Here is a 12,442-nt window from a genome sequence, read left to right as displayed (position 1 = left end):
CATTTTCCTGCTGTCTCTTGCACCTATATCTTTCACTCTTCTTCTCCAGGTGGGGAAGCAGCAAGGAATGGTAAATCCTAAATGCCTAAACCTGCATTCTTTGTGCACCCATAAATACCTGTGTAACCAATGGGAGCTTTGAGTGTGCAAGGAATACTGGGCCAGATTCTAAGGGACAAAATCTCCCTGCATGGAACTCCTATAGTCTTCAGTGGGGGAGCTCTGCACCCACAGGCAGCTTTGGATGACTGGCTCCTAGCTGCCGTCTGTAGGGCCGTTTCTATAGAAATGATAATATTTGACTGTACTGATGGACATGCTATGTTTGCTTTCGAAAGACAGTGAATCGTACAGCACACATTGCATGTGAATAGACATTTTCTTTTTATTAGAATTACTAAGACTTATTGGGGCTTTTTTGACACACAAGTTTGCACTAAAAAGATGTTTTTTTTAGTGAAACTAGTGCAAGTTTGTGAGTCAACTTTATTCAATAAAAGCTGAACTGACACATGAGTGTATACACAGGGTTTTGCATCTGTTTAAAAACAAAGTTAAACTGCTGGAATATCAGTACACAGACAAGGCCTTAGATTGTTAATTACTGCAGATGTGACTTTTTGTATATAGGTCTTTTTTATTAATGTACACTAGTCCCAATTACCACAAGACAGCAAAACCTTTGTCTGCTTCTATCTACGGATTATTTATTATTATTACTACTCCTACTACTGTAAAAGCCTATTATTTGGGGTGAGGAAGAAATCCATATGGAAACAATGAACCGTGAAAAGATGGAGGAAAAATATGTCCACTTATACAGACATTAAGCCATGTAACTTTTGGATAAAATCCTGATTTAATTTGCTGTACATGGAGTCAGGACTCAGGAACACTTTTGCAAAGCACAAGTGATTTGAAAGGAAAAACTGAGGATTGATACTAACAAGAGCTGGCATATTGCCACAGTTCAGGTTGACCACAGTGCACAGGGCCTGGAATTATCAACACTGTCTGCATTGACACAATCAGAATTGATGTTTTGTTTGTTCATTTCTGGAAAATGTCAGTTCAACTAATTCAATCAGAAATGGATCAGGCAATCAGAATGGGTTTTCAGACTGTCAGAAAACCAAACAATTTCCCATAATTTAAAGATTAAAAAGCTCCTGACGCCTCATGAAAAAAATACTGAAAATAATAATAAGAATTTAGTTTACAAAGCATTTCAGTTCATATAATCAAATTTCTTATCTAAGTCGCTTTCCTGTTTATTACTATCATCGTTCATAGAAAATTATAGTATCCCATTTTTCAGACTGTAGCTTGCTCATTTCTCAAACCGTTTAACAACTCACCCTTTGAACCATAATTTTGGGGAAAAAACTCCAGCAAACCTTGAGATAAATTAGTGTAATGGTTCTCAACCAGGGGCCCCTGGGGGGCCATGAGCAGGTTCTAGGGGGTCTGCTAAAATAAACCAGAGAGCAGGGCTGGCATTAGACTTGCTGGGGCCAAGGGCAGACAGCTGAAGCCCAAGCCCAGCCGCCTGGAGCTGAAACCGAAGCCCAAGCAACTTAACTTTGTGGGGCCCCCTCTGGCTTGGGGCCCTGGATAATTGCTCTGCTTCCTACCCCCTAACACTGGCCCTGGCTTTTAATCTATTGGATATGCAGAAAAACAAATGTGGCACAGGTGGGCTGCGGAGTTTTTTTATAGCATGTTGGGGGAGGAGGGCTCAGAAGGAAAATGGTTGAGAACCCGTGAATTAGAGCATACCTTTAAATAACCTTCTGAAGAGGACTTCAGTCAGTCTTTAGGTTGAGTAAGAGTTGCATGAATTGGCCTCAGGACTTATCTAAAATAATTGTCAAAGGTAAATGTATTAGTTAATTCCTTTAATGACATAGGATGCATCCAGACAAGCCAATTTGTATGTGTAAATGTTCAGCTTTTCCAAGCATTCCCTTTCTTGCTTTTTAGCACTAGTTATTTTTTAATGGCTCTTCATTACTTCCTAATTGGACAAACCTTTTTCCTTTATTTTTCTACTTAAGGACAGATTTACAAACGCAAAACAAATATTTACAATCCAAAGCAATGATTAAGCAATGGCTAAGAGGTTTCCTGGGCCATGCCAATGTTTATTTTATTATTTATATATACACGTGTGCAATGGGCAACGTCAGACAAACTTAATTATAGATGATGCGCGCACACACACACGCACACCAATATAAAACCCTGTTTTCAGTTGCTTAAACTTTTGCAAAAGTAACAGTTTGGATTGAAATTTTCCATGCTGCTTGTCTATTATTATTATTATTAATAATTATTATTATTAGAAAAGTTCAGCCAAAACAGGTCAGTCATTTCCAAGAACAAAGCTAGGGAAAAATATGTTGTTTTGCCCATGTTGCAAATGTTCTTTGAAATGCTCTAGCACCCACATATTTTGGAGCAGAGACTTGAAAATTGGTCAGGGGCATGGCCTTTGTGTGAGGAATGTGCTGTCCCCATGAAAATCCACCCAAATTCAGCCAAGTTCTACACCTTTGAAAAATAGCCATTCACACTTTCTCAACAGAGACTTACTAGAACCTTCACAGAAAAAAAGTTGAAGATACCATCCTGTGGGCATGCTCTTCTCACAGGTCCTAATGCTGACCACGCTGCGTACACCATCCCCACAGAGCAAGTGGCCATCTCTATCTCCTCTCATCTCCTACTGCTGACTCGACTGTACATGGCCTATCCCCACAGAGCTACTGAGCATGCTCCAGCCCAGGGCTACAGGGACCCAGAGAACTTTTCCTACCAATTTAACAAGTTAGACTAGAACCAAGAGCATGAAGCCTGCATCTCCTGTGCTCTCAATAACCCCCTTGCTGGTGGCCAGGCAGCAGTTAGAGGATATTTATCCCCTTGATTCAGATGAGATTGTATCAGAATGGTTGGGGGAGATGAGAGGAGCAGATTGGGACAAGGAGTCTGGTGATATTGGGAGGGAGAAGAGAGAAACTGTGAATGGGAGGTGGAGGAGGGAGACAGACTGGCTGTCAAGTGGACTGGGCCTGGTTGGGCAAGGAAGCTAGGATTGGGAGCTGGTGCAGCAAGGAAAGACTGGACAAGGAGACTGGAACTGGGAGCTTGGAGGGAGGGTAAGCTGGAACTTGGAATGAGAGAATGAAATGAGGAGCACCAGGAGCCACTTGGCTGATGGGGAGACACAGAGATCAAAGCTAGGGGGAAGGTGGGGAACTGGGACTGGGCAGGCAAGGAGACTACGACTTGGAACCAGTGTGGAGGAGAATGTGAGTTGAGGGGGAGGAGAGGCAAATCTTAAAAGTAGCTGGGGTAGAACTGCAACTGGGCGGGCAAAAGACTGGGACAAGGAACCAAGTGGACCATGTGCACTAGACAGATTGGATGAGGAGCACAGAGATGAAGACTAGGACTGGGAGACAATGCAGGGGAAGAGGAGAGAGAGAGAGCTCAAACAAGGGACCAGGAGGGGGAACTGGGACTGGGTGAGCAAGGAGATTGGGGACAAGGAGCTGGTGTGGGAAGGATACTGGGACTGGTTTCTCAAGAAGACTTGGCCTGGGTATTGGGAAAATGAGATGGGGAGTCAATGTGGAGAATGGAACTTGAACAGGGAGCCTGGGAGGGGGAGACTAGGACTGGCTGGACAAGGAGACTGGGATGAGAAGCCTGAGGAGTGGAAATTGGGACAAGGAGCGTGGGTGGGGACAGCCAGAAGAATTTGTGCCCCCTCCAGAGCCTGGAATGAGAGCTAATATTACACTGATCACATACTGGTTTCTCCAGATGCCCCCCACAACAGGACCCCCACCTCATTCAGTGCCTCAGGAGGGCTTGCTCTGGGGGGGTGAATTAGGGTTGTGTAGTGAAAGAACCTGTTCCCTGTAGGACCCCTGCCTCATTGTTGCAGAAGCTGGAAGGTTTGTAATAAATAAGGCAGGGGACCTCAGGAAGAAAGGACATTTTCATGGATAAGACAATTGAATGCTACCCTGGAAAACTGGCTTCTATTCCTGCTTCTGCCACAGAGCTCCTGTGTGTGATGTTAATCAAGTCACTTAAATTTAAACCAAGCTTTTTTGAGGTGGTCACTAATTGTGTGTTTCTCATTTTCTGGGAGCTCAACCTGAGATGCCTCAGGCTTGATTTGAAGCCAAGCTGAGCATTCAAAACTGCAAGTAAAATCAGTGGGAGCTGGGCTTGAATATAAAGATTGCTATAGTACTAAGTAATCCCAGGCATCTCAAATTGGGCACCCAAAATTAGTGGACCTAATGACCTTAATCTCTCTGTGCATCAGTTCTCTGATCTGTAAAATGGGAATATCATCCCCCACAGGGATGTTGTGAAAACTAATTAATTAATCCTTATGAAGTACTCAAATAATATAATGATGATCACTATAGAATGAGGAAATTAATAATTCTTTCTTCAGAACAGGGTTTGAGTAGCAGGCAGTAAGTAACGGCCACATAGAGATCAAGAAGGATAAAAAAAAATTGAATAACTGCTCATTAACTGAGTACAATTCATCCTGTGCACTGAATGAGGTAGAGGTCCTATGGAAAAAATAGTATTATCATGTCACTGTAGGGTGACCAGACAGCAAGGGTGAAAAATCTGGATGGGGTGGGAGGTAATCGGCACCTACATAAGACACAGTCCCAAATATCGGAACTGTCCCTATAAAATCAGGACATCTAGTCACCCTATGTCACTGAATACTGTGTCATAATGCATATGCAAAAGGGAGCCAGATTATGGCTGCAAAGGTAGCCTTAATTCCGGTATTTCCTAACTTTTGAGCGCTTGACTTTTCAACCTCAATAATGTTGTTTTAATGTAGTTTTTGTGTTTATATATACACACACACAAATCTCAAAACCTCATTCTAATTCAACTAATTAAGCTCAATTAAGAGATAAAAAGCATTTAATATAAGCCTTGTGGTGGATGAATTAACTATAATTAATTTTAAAAAGATAGTAATTTAGTTCAAAGAGTCATTTTTTCGCAGTAAATTAAAAGAAACTACCTTGAGAACTGTTACACACACACACACCCCTATGTGTACTTTTCTGTGAAAATGTTTTAATTGGTTGAAGAGCAGTTTTTGTACAAAAATACTGATCAAAAATGTTTGGTCAGCACTAACATCTAAGTACATAGACACAGCTATACATAGTTCATTTTTATGTCTCCTATCAATAAAAAATTCTATTTTATTCAACACATTCAGGCATAAAAAATGTGTACAGTACCAGTTGAGAAAAACCCCTGTTCTTCTAGGAAGGGAGAGCAAATACAGCAATAAGAATAAATTCTTCTGCCTCCTCTGTGCTCCATGGAACAGAGACCTCTGGAGTTCCACAGAGTAGCCAAATTCCATTGCCATAAAGCTCAACTGGAAACAGGGGCTTGCGGGGGCTTGCCTACTCAGTGGTTGCTGTGAAATGACTACATGGCCCTTGAAAGCTGCCTTTCCCCTTTGCCACCAAAGGAGATTAAGACGACCGAGTGAACACACAGAGCCACTCCAACTCTCTGGAGCTGGAGGAAAGTCACTGCAATTGACTGTCAGTCAAATGTCCATAGACACTTATGAGTTAAATAGGAATAGTGGCCAACCGGTACAGAATGGAGCTTTCAGCTCGATTGAGGAATTTCCCCAGCCCCCAGGAAAATGAAGGGCAGTGGGCACAGCAATGCCCCCTGCCCACCTTCCACCCAACTTTCCCACATACACAATCACTGGGTACCACCTTGTTCCCTACCCCTACTTTTTCTCTTCACTCTCCATCTGAGTCACCTCAGAGATGTTTTCTCCAGTCCCACATGACTTCCACAAGGAAGAAGGCAGGGAAGGACAAAAAGAGCATGTTTGTATTAGTTAGCACCCCCATAAATCAGCTCCATGGATTGTGACCACAAAGCCACTGTTGAGATGCTCCTTGTCTTCGTCTGCTGGCTCTAGTCTGTTAAACTTCAGGACAGACCAGGTCAATGCAGAGCCTACAAAGAGTTAAGGTGCTAATAGAGCCCATTATAAAACAAGAGCAGGATCTAGTCTTTTAACCATGAAGGACCAAAATCTGCACTTATTGAACCCCATACATGCTCCAGTCCAGTTGTACATCAGCACAGAGCCGAACACAAATTCTAATTTGTGACTGAATATACAGAACAGAGACTGACTGTCATAGGAAGAGAAAGTTAGGTGCCTTTTTCATGTACAGCAGAGGCCCTTATAGTGTTTCTCAGGGGAAGGGGGGAGAATATAAATGATACTAGCGGTATTTCTCATTCTAAGTGAAGAGGGAATATTGTACCTAATTGCAAAAAAAGAACCTAAGGGCTTCCACTGGAATTTTCCTTCATGGGACAGTCTGCATATTTTTTTCAGAAGTAGATACATTCCTTCATAAACTCATTTCTTTATAGAGCCAAGGCCTCATAATAAGCTATTTTGATCCAGTTAATTAGCAGCTTCCATCCCCACCACTTTGATTAAAACAAGTGTGATTCTAGGGTTGATAGGAGACAGTAAGCTAATGCATTTGAGTAGCTTTGAGTTCATTAAAAGTTGGGCTGAAATATGCCCGAAGTCAAAAAGAACAAAATCTTGGTGGTCTCATCAAGACTGTCTCTAGTGCAAAACATAGCATTAAAACAAACAAACAAAAAATCACATGAAGCAAAACTGGCCATCTCTGCTCAACATAGTGCAAGGTTTGTAATGTGGTAGGTCTTTTGCAGCTCAGATCAGAGATGTATTATTAGAGCTTTGTGCTTGAATTTGCTCAGCACCTGTGTGCAAAATGTCTTTCTTAAATCAATGTTGCCAGTCTCATTTTACTGATACTCACATTCAAACATTAAAAAAGGAAGAAAAGAACAAGTTTCATCTCCATTTTCACTACCTTGTATGTAATACACATAAACAAGAGCAATATGTGATGTGTTTCTCAAAGGCTGCTTTGATGTACATATACTATATATTTCATTTATACTCTCTTTTGTTTGGTGCAAAGGTACTTAACTTTGATGTTTATCTACTTCTACCAGTGGCTCATTTGAGGGAGGATGTATTAGACTTTGATCAGGGGCTTTGATTTATTATAGTCACTGTTTGATCAGTTACTTGCCCCATGAGTATTTGATCTACTTGGTAGCCTTTCCTATTTCATTTAAATTCTTTGTTATACACACACACCCCATTTTGTTTGTTTTGTTGTTAGGGTTTTGAGGGCTTAAAGACTCATTCAGCTCAACAACAAGTTTTTTTTTCTAAAAATTGATTTAAAAAAAATTTTTTTTGGCAGAGTTATAAACTGCCGTTCTTTGGAATTTTCCATTAGCATGGTTGCTGTGGATTTCCTTAGGGCAAAAAGTCATTCCAGTGGCAGGGTATGTAATTTGCTTTCTTCATTGACTTTTCCTCAGGTGATTTGTATTGCTGTGTTGCATATTCTTACTGATTTTTCTTGGTTAACCCCAATATATTCAACATTTCCATATGGTTCTTTAGAGACATGCTTATTTCAGTATCTAAATAGGATTCCAGGTTTCAATTTTTTTGAAAACATACAAGCTTTGAGGGGATTTGTTTCATATATTTTGGCAGTTGTATTTTTCTGTTATTTCATGAACATCTATGTATTTGATTTATGGTATATTAGCAATCTACTCTCTGTCTCTCGTTATGTATCTATCTGGTGCAGATCTCTACGGGAAAAAAACACACAAAAATTCTATTCCTTCATAGGTTCCAAGGGATCATTGTGATCATCTAGTCTGACCTCCTGTATAACACAGGCCATAGAACTTCCCCAAAATAATCCCTAGAGCAGAGCTTTTAGACTTGATTTTAAAAAATTATCCATGATGTAGAATCCACCAAGACCCATGGTAAGTAGTTCCAATCATTAATTAATCTCACTGTTAAAAATTTACACCCATTATGTACCCTAATAATGAAATGTATCAAAATCATTAATATTAATAATACTTAATAAAAACAATAATCATATAAATGCCATTTTAACATTGATTTTATACGGCATATTAAAAACTTGATAGCTCAGGAGATTGGTAAGGAGAGTGTCTTTCTTCTCAAGGTCATCAATTCAAACTCAGTTCAGGCTGGTAGTGACTGAAAGTTGCTTGGTGGTGGAGGTTAGCGATCCTAGTCCAGTTTCTAATGGACAGCTGCTTGCCTCAGCACAAAATTCATCATCACAATTGGTGCTAGCTGGTACCTTTGTTGCAATTCTCAGCATAGAGGCTGAAAACTGAATGGGGTTTTGGACTACCCTCATTAGTCCCTTCAGGCCTGGCTTGCTGGGGTAGCGTGAGGAAGCTTGGACTGGCTTTGTCTGTTCCATAACTGTTCGTAGCTCAACAGAGCACTTCACTCATTTGACAATATACTTTTGCAGCTGTTGTGTGTCAAATTAAAGAATGTGCCGAATTCAGGCTATATATTGAGTAAGCGGATAGATACCTCCTTTCATAATTTGGAACAACTATTTGCTTGCACTCTATCATGTTTACCAGCAAATAAACCAGGTCACATATTGTGTTACTTTACCAGCCAAATAAAACCTTGTCCTAGGATAAAGCCTCTAGAATGCTGATCGGTATAATGCCCCTTGTCCTAGTACAATGTCCTTGAAATGTTATGTTCAAACTTACACAATTTGCCATTGGCTGTAGTCCTTGCCTGATGCAAATCATTGGTAGACAAATCTTTTATGTTTTCCTTTAGTTTGCTTTTTAATGCCAAATGAGGCCTTTTGTTCTTAAGACGCAGCCCACTGGGCCAAATTTTCAAGTTCCTCCAAAAACGCACCCTCAATATTTCTTTTGCTCTCATATTTTGCACATGCAAAACCCAACACTTGCACGTGCAGGTTGGGTAGCAGTGCATACATCTACTATAAAAGCACAAACCACTTGTTTGCAAGTGCATATGTGAAAGGTCGACAGGTGTAAGTGGAATGAGTACATAAAACGTGACTTCTAGTGTTTATATAGTGGAAAGACATTTCCTCAGTATTCTGCATATGAAACCCAAAAGTTCTTGCATATTTAATCTAAAAACGACTTCCCTAATGATTTCTAACTTAGACAAATATCTCCATTCACCCAACTCCTGATAACAGGTATGTTCAGAAGCACCTAAGTGACTTATGAACCTAAGGTAAAATTTTCAGAGGTGCCTAAAGTCCCAGAGACATAGGATCTCTAAAGCATAAATCACTTTTGAAAATTTGACCCAACATCTCTGATAGCTAAGGGTGAAATTTGCCCTGTACAAATGATCTACACAAGGCTTTATGCACCACTATAGCCCCACTTTTCAGGCCAGTTAGGGCACAACCGTGGACAGGTGTGATTCATACTTGTGCTACTCCAGGGGTAGTTTGGGAGGGGTTTGGTCTCCCTGGGGAGTGCATTCACCACACCATCTTTTAGGACTGTAAATTGTATGACCACCACTGTGGCAACTGTTGGAGGGAGTATATGGCCATGATCTTGTGCAGGTGTGAATTTCGCCCAAAGGCTTCCATCTTCGACAACCTTGTGTTCAAATCCAAGTTTGTGGAGAGATCTGTGTATGATGGGGCAGATAAATCTTATCAAATTCCTTCAGACCCACATATGCATCCCCATTGTGCTGATGTAGCTGAGGGTAGACAATGACATTGGATAGAAAAACCTACTTTTCCCCCAACATGTAGTCAGGTGTTCAACCAACAGATAGCTCAGTACCTGGGATTATAAGGAAAACTGGTTTGTTTGATCAGAGAACCTCTTCTTGGGTTGCAAACACTAAACACCCTAGTCATTTCACTACTGTCTTAAGGCATCCTCATTAAATACTGATCTGGATTTAAGCAGATTTTCAAGTGTGGAAGAATCCTGAATGCATCAGTTAAGGTCTTTAGCCCAGGTGATATACCTCCATGAGGTCAATTTTCAAAGATAACTGCGTGAAGTACCATCTGAAGGATTTTTCCCTTCATTCCGTAATACATTTTCTATTACAGTTATTATAACCTTTATGCAGGGTATGAAGCTCAATTTGTCCTATATCAGTTGACGTGGGGAGGGTGTTAATAAATGAGCCATTTTTCCCCAAGACCAAAGCTACTCACTTTCTTAGGCAAGTGGTTTGCTTTCTTAAGCGTGTAGAAAAGGACATATCCCTATTTCATACCCATAAATATGGTTACATGAATCATGCCCAGATTCCGGGGTTCTCAATTTTTTTCTTTCTGAGGCCCCCTCAACATGCTATTATGGCACGGCCCACCTGTGCCACAATAACTGGTTTTCTGTATATAAAAGCCAGGGCCAGCGTTAGTGGGTAGCAAGCAGGGTAACTGCCCGGGGCCCCATGCCACAGGGGGCCTCATGACGCTAAGTTGCTCTAGCTTTGGCTTCAGCCCCAGCCCCAGGTGGCTGGGCTCAGGGCCCTGGACTTTAGCCCCATGCAGTGGGGCTTCAGCTTTCTGCCCTCGGCCCCAATGAGTCTGATGCTGGCTCTGCTTAGAGGCCCCCCTGAAACCTGCTTGTGGCCCCCCAGGGAGCACTGGTTGAGAACCACTGCCCTGATTTAGATAGAACACTAACTTTTAAGATGGCAACTGCAAATGTTTATTAACTACCTTTTGAAAGAGATTAGCATCATGAGCTCTGAATAAAAGGAAAACTGTTACAATCACACTTTCTCTTAGTTATAATGCATCAAAAGCCCTGTTATAATTCTACTAAACTACTATGAACAGAAATGGGGAAAAAAACTGAAGAGTTTGTCTGAACATATATATCCCTATGTGGCATAGTTTTATAGCGTATATTAACACGGGTTCATGCTGTGGTCACACAGTGCAGAGGGGTCACTTATCAGATTGTGCACTGAAAACAATATAAACACAATTTGGGGAATCAGTACATAAAAGAGAGAGGGGAACAATGAAAAATGTAAAATGAGAGAAAAAAGAAAAGTGGAGCATTCCCTGAACACATGTTTCTGACATCCTAAACCAAGTTCATGGTTGGACCCAGGTATACGACTGGGTACATGGACAATAAAGTTAGGGAACATTGAAAAAGCTATAATATCAAAAAATAGAGTTAAGGTTACACTCAGAATTCTTTCCCAATGTCACCTGCTCAAACTTGGTAAATATGTCTCTTGTTCAGATGAAGCATTCTAGAGTGGGCTTCAGTTTCAGAAAAATCCATTCATACATTTTTGAGTTACATCAGGAGGAATAGAATAATCATAAAGACTGAAAAAATAAATTTCATGTTCTTTATTCTTGCTTAACTAAATTATGGCCAGCCTTTACATACTGACCTTTCCAGGCGGCTAGTCCTGAATGAGTACTAATGTGCAGGCTAATTTACAAAGAAAGGAAATGTACTTCACTGCTCACACCTATTTTTTTTTTATAATGATCTGAATCAAGACACGGAATTGGAACATACCTAACCTTTGTGGAAGTCCAGATTCAGATAACATTTGAAATGAGCTCTGCAGCTTGGTCCTAGATCTACTATGGTTATTTTGAACTTATAACGTAAAGGGGTAGCTTTTATTTAGTATGTGACTTGACATTTACTGGCTGGAAAGAACATCAAAGGTTTATCAATGGGTTGACTCAAATGATGAACACTTGTTTCTTTTTAAAAAGACAAAGTGCATTTTACCAGCATATGTAGTATTTTGCAGTTCATTAAAGTAGGGAAAGTGAGCTTCAAAACATTCAAATAAGAATAGAGTTCTCAGCCCTCATTCTCTGTGTGTGTTATTGTTTGCATTAGCGAAGGCTGGGGAGTTGAATAAAAAAAATCCCATAAATGGCATTTCAAAAGAAAATTAAGGGGTGAATCATCAGCATGATACGTGAGGATTTTGCCACATGGCTTCCAGGTGAATAGGAGTTGTACAGTTAAGTCTCCACATACTGAAAAATTAAGCCCAATTTCTTCTTTTTTATGTTATTTAATTAGTCACAATATAAACCTCAACAAAAATATACATTTAAATTCAAAGCTAAGACAGAAATATATCTTTTGGCAGCATGGATGTTTTGTTCGGTAGCATATCTAGCTATATTAAGGATTCCTAGGTGCTTAAATCCTATGATAATGGGGTATCCTAGAGAAGCCAAGGACAAAAATAATTCTTTGGCTTCAGCACCTTCTTTCATTAAACTACAGTTGTTGGCAATGCCATCACTAAGGACATGCTTTTGACTCTTTCCCCTTTCAGCATGTCCCAGGAGTCCTTTGTAAAATCCTAAAGCCACCACTTCAGATCCAGTCTTCTTGGATGTTTGGAATAATGTATATGTCACTCACTTGTCTACATGGCAACCATTAG

General features: G+C 40.5%; 1 protein-coding gene across 28 annotated transcripts in view; it reads right to left on the bottom strand.

Moving 5' to 3' along the window:
• Positions 1–12,442, bottom strand: part of CHL1 (cell adhesion molecule L1 like) — a 193,152-nt gene that overhangs the window by 128,836 nt on the left and 51,874 nt on the right. For 8 of the 28 annotated variants that reach the window (XM_065550792.1, XM_042849920.2, XM_065550797.1 and 5 more), the window contains exon 3: positions 1,780–1,858. The exons of the other annotated variants lie outside the window; for them this stretch is intronic. The gene's annotated coding sequence lies outside the window, so the exon portion shown is untranslated. The remainder of the gene's footprint in view (positions 1–1,779; positions 1,859–12,442) is intronic. 28 annotated transcript variants of the gene reach the window in all.

The sequence above is a fragment of the Chrysemys picta genome, chromosome 7, assembly GCF_011386835.1.
Source record: "Chrysemys picta bellii isolate R12L10 chromosome 7, ASM1138683v2, whole genome shotgun sequence".
Lineage (NCBI taxonomy): Eukaryota > Metazoa > Chordata > Testudines > Emydidae > Chrysemys > Chrysemys picta.
Note: the sequence above shows the minus strand (reverse complement) of the source record. Positions and strands in the feature narration are given on the sequence as shown.